The sequence below is a fragment of the Terrapene carolina genome, unplaced genomic scaffold, assembly GCF_002925995.2.
Source record: "Terrapene carolina triunguis isolate 2854851 unplaced genomic scaffold, T_m_triunguis-2.0 Scaffold236, whole genome shotgun sequence".
In the NCBI taxonomy this organism is placed as follows: Eukaryota; Metazoa; Chordata; order Testudines; family Emydidae; genus Terrapene; species Terrapene triunguis.
Genome location: NW_020664587.1, coordinates 12,102,998 through 12,112,583, shown reverse-complemented (window position 1 = coordinate 12,112,583; position 9,586 = coordinate 12,102,998). Strand labels below are relative to the sequence as shown.

The following is a 9,586-nucleotide window of genomic DNA, read 5'->3' as shown; positions in this document are numbered from 1 at the left end:
CTTAAAGGTGCCACGGGACCCTCTGTTGCTTTTTACAGATTCGGACTAACACGGCTACCCCGCTGATATTAGGATGTAGTTCATATTATGAATGTGTGAGAACACCTGGTGTTGTCACTGTTCCCCTTTATCCCTTTGGTTTCCAGCAGATGGCAGCAACAATACAGCCGACCAAAGATAGGGAAGCATGTTAATTGTCAAAGCGGGCAGTATGCAGTGCTGTTGTAGCCCTGTCGGTCCCAGGATATTAGAGACAAGGTGGGCGAGATAATATTTTTTTATTTAGCAGAGTTGGTCCAATAAAAAGATATTACCTCACCCACCTTGTCTCTTTAAAGCAGGCAGTCTGTGAGATGGGGAAAGATGCTGACATGATCTTCCCTTACTCCTAGATTTGCTACTCCCTTCCCTCCACCTGCTTCAGCTCTGAGTGTCGCTCCAATCAGACTTTGTGGTGATTCCTGCCATTGTCATTCCTCAACTTTCCATAGTTTCACTGCTAATGGACAAGCATCCCCTCCTCCCACAGGCTGAGAGCAGACTCGTCAGCTGTCCTGCTCCTGGGAGTGGCTTGCCAGATCTCCTTCTTATAACTAGTGTGTCCAAAAGAACAGTGCTATGAGGAACTTCTGTATTTGCCACACAGGGAATCATGGTGCTGTTTGTTACATGGAGCCTTGCTTGACAGGTGCTTCAGAAAAATTAACTTTCTTTTTCTTTTTTTAAAGACCAAAACAACGGATATGCATTTCCGAAGCAGAACTTGAGCAAAAGAAGCATATTTATATCCAATGTGTGCGTGCCCACGTAAAGAATTCCACGGATCCTACACCAGGTAACCTGCAGGAAGGATTGGGATGGGGTGTTGGGAAGAGGGGAAGGCACAGACCAAATCAAAAGGGCCAAATTTTGTTAGTTTGCATTCAGCAAAGTTGTTTCAGATATTATAATTTTTTAGGCAGCAATAAGAATAATGTCGCCTGCTCCACTTATGGAGACTATGGGGTCCAATCAGTGTTCCCTCTAATTTTTCCCACGGATGTGCAGAATTTTATGTGCACTGATATGGAGGTGATGTGTGACACATCATCTCCATATTGGTGCACATAACAAAATTCATGTGGCGGGGGTGGGGCTGTGGGGTTTGGAGTGTGGGGGGGCTCAGTGCTGGGGCAGAGGGTTGGGGTGCGGGGTGTGTGGGAGGGCTCCAGCTGGGGGTGCAGGCTCCGGGGTGGGGCCGGGGATGAGGAGTTTGGGGTGCAGGCTGCCCTGGGGCTACGGTGGGGAGAGAGACTCCTCCCAGCCCTCTTTCCCCACAGCAGCACTTGGGCTGGGGGGAGAGGCGCCCCTCCTCGCCGTGGCAGATCCAAGGCTGGGGCCGCAAGCCCTGGCGCCTCTCCCCCGGCTGTGGCAGATCCAGGTTGGGGCTGGGGGAGAGGCATCTCTTCCCCTGAGCGCCTGCTTGGTGCTTAATAGGCCACTGCATGGCCACGCAGCTTAGAGGGAACTTAGGGTCCAATATGTAACCACTCCTGCTTTGGGACTACCTCAGAAGCAGTTTCTCTGCCTGTAATAGCTGGGATAGACAAGGAGTTTGATGCACATGCTGAAAGTTGTGTGGTAAATGCAGGTACACTGTCAAAAATTGGCACTTTGAGCAGTGAGGGCATTGCACTTATAAATTGGCCATAAAATGCAAAATGAGAGAGGTAGACATGGGCTCTTGTCTCTGGTGGTGCTTAGGATGGGAGGCCATTCTTTCCAGCTGGCAGCATAGAACTTAAAATTGTGAAACCTTTAACTTGCATGTCAAGTAGTAAGACTTGAAATTCCTGCTAATACCTTCCAGGCCTCTTAGGCTGTGCCCCTCTCAGATCAATCATACAAAAGCTATTGCTGACAGAGGTTAAAGAAGAATCTCCACATAAAGAGCAAACATAATATTAGATGAAGAGCTACACCTGAAGGAATTGTGGGTGGAACTGAGAAGCTCCGGAGGTTAAAGATGGCCCTAGCGGCTTACAAAGATGGCCTCAAACTGCGTTCATTTGTCAGGCTTTTCATGGGTTTGGTAACTGTCCTTTCTTGAGAGTTTCAAGAAACTGACAGTTGTGCCGCTGCTCACATGGAGCCGCCACTTCTCTGGGCAGTGCAAACAGCTGCATAGCCACGGGGCTGCTTTCCAGTCTATGAATATAGCATAAGTAATGCAGAGGGGACTATGCGAGGAAAGCTAATTATGACCCGTTTTCTCCTCCTTTCAAATTAAAAATGCAAGGCATATGTTCCGAGTTGGAGCAAATCAGGCAGGGGCCTGGTGAACGAGGCTGGCGGGTGAAATGGAAGATCCATTTCACTGAGGAAAAATGTTGTGTGTGATCTTTTTGCTTCTTAGTGGAAATGTCTATTGTTCCAAATAACTTTAGGCTTGGAATGTAGCGTGACGGGTAGGAGGGTTTTTTCCAGTTGGGTCACATAAAAACCTTCTCAGTTGATTGGGTTTAATTCTGAGAGGTGCCTTTCTCCATGCACCTATTATCCCAGTGAGAATTTATAATCCAACCCTGTCAAGGAGCCACAGCACACGTATTATAGCTGTGAGTAATTCTTCCAGGAATCTAGGCCAGAAAGCCCACCAGATCTGTGCCTTTCCACTGCCTCTTGCTGGGAAGGGGTAACAAAACAGGTGACTGAAAGTAATATCTCGTTATGCCACCACTTTGGTTAAGCTTTTTTTTGTATTGTAGGCTGTCACTTGTACTTTGGTAGCATAGCATTTAACTTCATTTTCACACTCTTCTGCATAATCTCCCCCACACGTCTCTGTTGTAGCTTATCCCTTGTCTATCATTCGTATGTTGCCTGTTTTGATTGTAAGCTAGTTTGGGGCAGGGACCTTGTCTTTTTACCTGTCTGTATAGCACCTAGCACAATATTATACAAATACAACTTTTCTATGCTCATGTTGGTGGCTTTTGTGGGCTAAACCACTTAAAGGTAACAGCTGCACTAACTGCCAACCATTCAGTCTTTATGGATATTGGATAGTTTGGAAGGAGTCCATTTTCTGAGCTAACTTTTCCCTGTCTGGCAAAGTGAACTGACCCAGGGCAGAATAAACCTGTGGCTTTGGGTGTATGCATATCCTCCAAGAACTAGGGAATAGAATATTTCCGATGAAATAGATTTGTTTCCAGCTTTCCACATGAATCTAAATGCTGCAGAGGCTGTGTTCTAGCGGATGTAAAATTGTGATGTGATTTGAACATCTGTTTCCAAATGACTGGTTGAAACTGTCCATTATTGACCACAAAGAAATTTGCCAGCTGACCGCTAGCTTAGTATTCAAACTTCATATTGCTCTTCATTCAACCATAAATAGAATCAAATCCTTCTTGATGAGAGCCTCGTGGATTCTGTTTGGTCCAGAATCATTTGTCACTAGTGATGAGGCTCCCTATTTTCATAACTGGAAGTGACTATTGTTGAGGCTCTTGGCATTGAATGTTCACCCAGTATTGTTACTTCGTCTTGTCTAGAAGAGAGAGAATACAGAATAGCTGAGAACCCCTATTTTTTTTTTTTAAGGGCAGGTGAAGAACAAATTTAGTGGGGAGTTTTTTCCTCTCCCTCTATATATCCTTCTCTTGCTTTTTGCAACATTGTTCACTAAATGTGTCTTTGCAGGATATTGACATCATAATTGTGCATATTGAATAGTGCTTGCACCACCTGCAGCGCAGACCACTTTCATGGCATCATGTGGAGACTCTTCAGACTTGTGAGCTGTTTGGTACCTGGAAAGCAATACTAGCTCTTCCAATTTGGTATCTAATAGCTTCTTTCCTTAAGAGCTCCTCTGCTAATAAAACTGTACCAGGAGTTCTGTCCAAGGGCAGATTGACACAGCATGTTAGATATACAGGGCTGCCTCCACTTGGAGGTGATCTGTTTATCTCCTCTCTAGAAATGCATAATTTGCATTGTAACGCTTCCCAACTCGATCATGCCATTGGCAGCCTGGCAAAGACGTGATGAAGCTGGATCCTCTGGGGCAGAGAGAGAGGAGGCAACTTGTGAAGTGCCATAGGGAACTGTGAAGACCTGATTTTATTTAATACCTTTAATTTATGAAGGTTAACTATCTTTATTAAATAAAGTGTTGCAGACAAGGAGGATTAAGTAATACAAGGGACCTAAGGGCAGAGGTTAAGTGGGTTCTTCTGATTTCACTGATGCTCTTGGATATAAAGTATGGGGGAGTGCTCTTCTAGGGAGAGGATCTATGGTGTGGGCTGAGCTTTCCTGAAGGAGGAATCCTAATCACAACCACATCTGGGAAGAAGGCTTGAACTGGTTCTTTCAAACAAACAAACAAAACCCCACCCAAACCCATAATAAATTCAAATCCTGGGAAGCGGGATGAGTTTGGACTTGTATGGGCTCTGTTGGTACAGCAGGTTGGGAAAAGTGCCTACTCACAATGAGACTTAGATGGTGTTTGGGGTAGGGGAAGCTTCTGGGAGTCAGCTGTTCAATGGTAGCATCACCTCCATCCTTCCTCTCCCCTCCCCCAAGCCAATGCCAGTGTGAAAGCAGAAGCTTCTCTAGTGGGAAGCCAAATGCAACAAATAAGGGGGCGGGATATATATATTTTTTAAAGGGAAGTTTAAGACGAGTGACCAGACTTTCAAAAGAGCTCAACATCCAGAAGTTCCCATTGAGAACAGTTGGAGATTCTTGGTATCTAAATGAGAGCTCAGCTCTTACAAAAATCGGAATGTAAATGTCTAGCTTCTCCCTGTCTTGCTATTTTGGGGGGATGGGGATATATCTGTAGGCGAAGGAAAATAACTCCGTGGTCAGGGAACAGACCTGGGAGTTGAGATCCAAGTTTTAGTCTTGACTCTCATGCAGACTGACCATGGCAAGTCACTTCATCTCTGTGCCTCCCTTCCCCTTTCTCCGTCTGTAGATAGTGATAACAATTTTTATTGCCTTCTCTGAAGCACTCTGAGATCATTGGATTAAATAGTGCTAGAAGCGCCAAGTATTTGAAGAATCCAAAAATTCCAAGGAGACCAGATGCTGCTAAAGAGGTGCAAGGGATTATTTCTACTGTACAGCATTGGTTCTCCACTGTGATCTAAGAACCATTGGTAGTCTGGAGAATTGGCAAGTTACATGGTGTTGGCTCTCATTTTCAGCTGCTAAAAGAAGCTACAAATCTTAATGTTACTCTTCTAGGGAAACAATTGCTGTGATTGCCAATGGAAAGGGAAGTAGCTTATGTTTTTGTAAATGGGTGGGAGAAATGTCCATAAAACATCTTAAAATGTGCTCCACGCTATGACACTTTTGAGATGCTCTGCTGTAGGGAAAAACCCTGCACTGGCCCTGAGGGAGTGAGGGATGGACAGAAGAACCTTATGGAAAAGATCAATCACCAATTTCTGTCTTATAAATAAAACTGCGGTCCTGATTCTGACCTTTTCTTCTGGCTTTACATCACGCTGGGGTAAAGCAGAAGGGAAGCCAGCTGAACAGACTATTGCATTCCCCTAATCTGTGGCTGGTGTACAGAAGGCTTAACAGCTCTACACCAGTCTTCTGTTACTGCCCCAATGTACTAGGGCTTTCGACGGGTAAGGAGATCTGGCCAGAGTGCCTCTGCGCTCTGTCCCCAGCAGCTGAGAACAGAAAACAGATCTAAGTTACATCAGCCCTACTGGCACAAGGTTTGGGGTTGGGGGATGGCCCAAAGATGGCATAAAGATGGCATGACTGAAATTGTCAGGTGCCCTGGTGTAGAAAAAGTAAGAACTTGTGGGAAGTTGCTCAAGATAGATAAACTGGAAGAAACCACAAATCTTCCAGTGACTTCTAATCTAAATGGATTGAAAGGATGAGTTGCTGTCTGGACTGAACAGCTCTGCAACATGTTCATGGTGGGTATCTGCATGTTGTTAGCCCTCTTGGTGCTTTGCGTTTCTCCCTAAACTGTAATGGCTGAACACAGACCGTGGACTTTCAAAGAGTCATCTTTAGGAAGTGTGCTGTAAAACTGAATGGCCTCTTGTCAGACTCTGAACTGGTCACTTCAAACAGAAGCTGATGCTCCAGTGGGTGAAGGAGAGGTGCAGCCAGTCTACATAGATGCACTCAGTAGGCAGTCACTTCCTGTGAAATGAAGAAGTCTCACGTAGAACCACTCCTAGTGTTAGCAACATGACTGCAGTAGCAAGATGGAAAAATACCTGCGTTCATGTTGGTTGAGGAGGGGCACTGTTTGCTGTTGGTAGCAACATCATAACAATGGACTTCTGCTGTAGTGTGCAGTATGTAGTCTCCGCCTGCATTACCAGATACCGAAGTGAGGAGTGGGCAAGAGTACAAGCATTGCAGATATGGTCTGAGCTATTTTGTGACCTGGACACAAAGACTCATGTATCTTGCCAAACCATCCGTTGCATTCTCTTGCCAAGGATTCATGGTGTGAGGCCTTTGGAGAACTACTGTATCTACTGAAAGGGCTTGTTCTGTGCAGTAGGTAACACTGCTGTATGATAATGTTACATCCTTTTCGGATGTAAGTGATTGTGGACAAGGATGTCTCTTGCGACACTCTGATTATAGACGTGTGCAAATGGATCCTTGCAGTGGGCCGTCACTGCAGTGAGGAGCTGAGTCCGCTACTTGGAAAGCATCATAGCAAGTAATATCCTACTCATGTCAGTAGCAGGTGTCTGCTTCCAGGGAAATGTTGCATAAGTGTCCCTGAAAATGGACATGCGTAGACCTCTTGTCTTTCTGGTAGACTCTGTTTGTCCCTTGGCGTAAGATCTGTCTTGAGGACCAGGAGCAACATTAAGAGCTGGGGCCGGAGTTCCCATGCTGCTGCTCTCTTGTTTCCAGCCTCATGTAGCATGCTTGATCTCCCATTAACTACTTACTTTTGCTGAATTGCAGATGCATTAAATGAGTTGTACGCTCTGATGAATAAGGTTGCCAGCAGGGAGTACCGAACCCAGGACCGCAGATGGCAGCATCCATCAGACCTCACCATGAGGTATGGTATCACATGTTTGTAAGGAGGGAAGGGAGCAGAGGAAAGCCCCTTTGACAATGGAAAATGAAACAGACTATACAAAGTAACTTGTTCAGGACCTTCTGTTGGAGGTGTTTTGTTTTGTCTTTTTTTAAATTCACTGTAAGAATATGAAGTAGCTAAGGCCTGAACACTGACCTTTGTTTGACATTGTTATAACTTGAGAAGGAAGGTCTCCTGGATTCTAAATATCTATTCAGAATGTAATGCTCACCAGAAGTGCCTGACTGACACTGTTGGAAACAAAGCTTCAAGCCAAATCAAGGTGACAGCCCAAGTGTCTGGTAACACTGTTTCTGTGTTATCTTGCCAGTGTAACACTTACTTTGAATTTTGTCCTCCCTAGAGGAGTTTCTCCCCCCTCCCCCATCTCCAACTCTTCAGAGAGCGAGTTGTGATGGTGACCTGTAATATGGACACCAGTCTTTCAGGACTGAAACTGCCAGGCCACGTTGCTGTTTTAGGCCTGTTTAATCACGATAACTTGTGTTGAACCACTGTTGTAGAACTGAAAAGCTGTTGGTGTGAATTTCCAGAGGCAGACAGATGCTCCTTCTCCTAAATAACTATATTGATAGTTAATTTTTTTGTAAGCGTGACCCCCACCCAGTGTCTCATGGTTCCCCAGATGGCTCTGCAGTTAATAAATATTATTTCCTAGCCATGTTGATTTATCTGCCCAGACCAAATGAAAAGACTCAAGAGAAGCCAACTCTGCTATGTGCAGAAGGGGGAAGGCAGCATCTGACAGCTAATATGGAAAAGCTTTGTTTTCCTGCATCTGAAAGTGTGTTGCAAACAAGTTAACGAAAATGGAATTGGGTTGTGGGAATTTTTTTGATTGTTTTATTTTAAGCCATTGTAGGAAGTATTTTTGAGGGTTTTTGTTTGAACAAAGCCAGCAGCTTTTTCAGAATGTGCTAGAGCCAAGAAATGGCAATATTTGCATGACAACAGCTCCTTCTGGGGGAATTTACTTCTCATTTAACTGTCATGAACTGAGCAACCTTCAGTCTTCTCTGGCAGGCCATGGAGAGACAGATCTCAGCAAGGAGGGTAACAGAAAGCACTAGATAATGCTCCTAGAAGGACTCTTCTTGTACTCTACTACTGTACTTACCATGGCAGCGTGGCAAGATAATTTTCTTTTAAAATTTTTGGCAATAGAAAAGTGTCTGCAGACTGCAAGTGCCATGGGACGAGGGAAGGCATTTGCAAATTAGCCACTGTTCCTGCTGCTCTTGTATGCATGCTCCTACACACCATATTTGCCTTAATTATTCTGTTACCTTTATTCCCCTTCTGTTCTTGCAGAAAATACCCAAGGTTCTCCAAGAAACCCACCCAAAAGTGCAGCCTTAAGCAATGGGTGAGCCGGAACTTGGCCCACCACCGTCGCTTCCAGGACATTCCTGACCACTTCCAGCGTAGCTCTGTCACAGCATCCTCCAATGTCTGAGCTACTTGTTACTGAGGGAGTGTGCTCTGTTTTTTCTCCATTTAAAGTCAGTTTTTAATTGTCCTGTAGCTTAGCGGTTTGTCTCTTGATTGTTTGATCTATGGATTGTTCTGTTTTTTAATAAGGCCAGTTTGAGGATTTTGTGTGTCTTTATTTTGGAGACCTTCAGAACCTCCTTTTAAATACAGGTTAAATATGTGATCTGTTCGGTACAGGTAACTCTTTGTAGCATTTCTTATCAGTATTTTCCTTTGAAACAAAAGCAAGCTTTCCAGAGAGCAGCTGACAAGCAAAGGTATCCCCACTCTTCAAAAGGAAGTCACACCTAACAAGAAATCTAACGGATATACTGCTTCAGCTACGGGAGCTGGATGATGCAATTTAGAATGGAAATCTTTTTGCCAGAGCCTGAGCTCAGAACAAAGCTTTTAAGTTTTTTTAGAGCAACTGCTAGGTTCCCTTTGGACACCATTAATGTTGGAATCACCTGTGTGGTTGATGTCCTTTTTATGAAGGTTGACAAAGGCAGTGTTCTGGGTTGACACATCAAGTTGGCATAAATTAAGAGGCAACTGGAGAACAGCCTGTTTTCTCCATTCCTCAAATTTACTTGCCTCCCTTGTTTGTCATCTTCAGTTACAGCTTTTCTTTGTAAAACGTTACATGTAGATTTGCACTTTGTTGATAGTGTTTATAAATAATTTGCACTTTCTAAATGTCTCTTGTTTTTGATGCTACCCAGTGTGCTTGGGTGTGTGTGTGTGTGTGTGAGCAGACCTTTTCCTGTCCTCTGCCCTTTCTTGCAATGTCGTTTCCTACCCATGTTTTAGGAATAACAGCAACTGTAACTAAAGGAGCCAACATGCTCTAGTTGGAGAGCTGGTCTGATGCTCTGAAGTGAAGACAGTAGAGAGATCTGAACAAACAGCAAGGAGAGAACTTGTAGCTTCCTCCATATATTTAATAGCAGCCTTGATGTGAATGCTTCCTTAGTCACTTACCTATTTTCTGGTGAGTCC

The 9,586-nt window shown here is 44.5% G+C and overlaps 1 long non-coding RNA gene across 1 annotated transcript; it reads left to right on the top strand.

Moving 5' to 3' along the window:
• The first annotated feature begins 687 nt into the window (after positions 1-687).
• Positions 688-9,238, top strand: LOC113407689. Its single transcript, XR_003370046.2, has 3 exons — positions 688-835; positions 6,970-7,069; positions 8,423-9,238. It is a non-coding gene; the product is annotated as an uncharacterized LOC113407689 (long non-coding RNA).
• Positions 9,239-9,586: the final 348 nt, after the last annotated feature.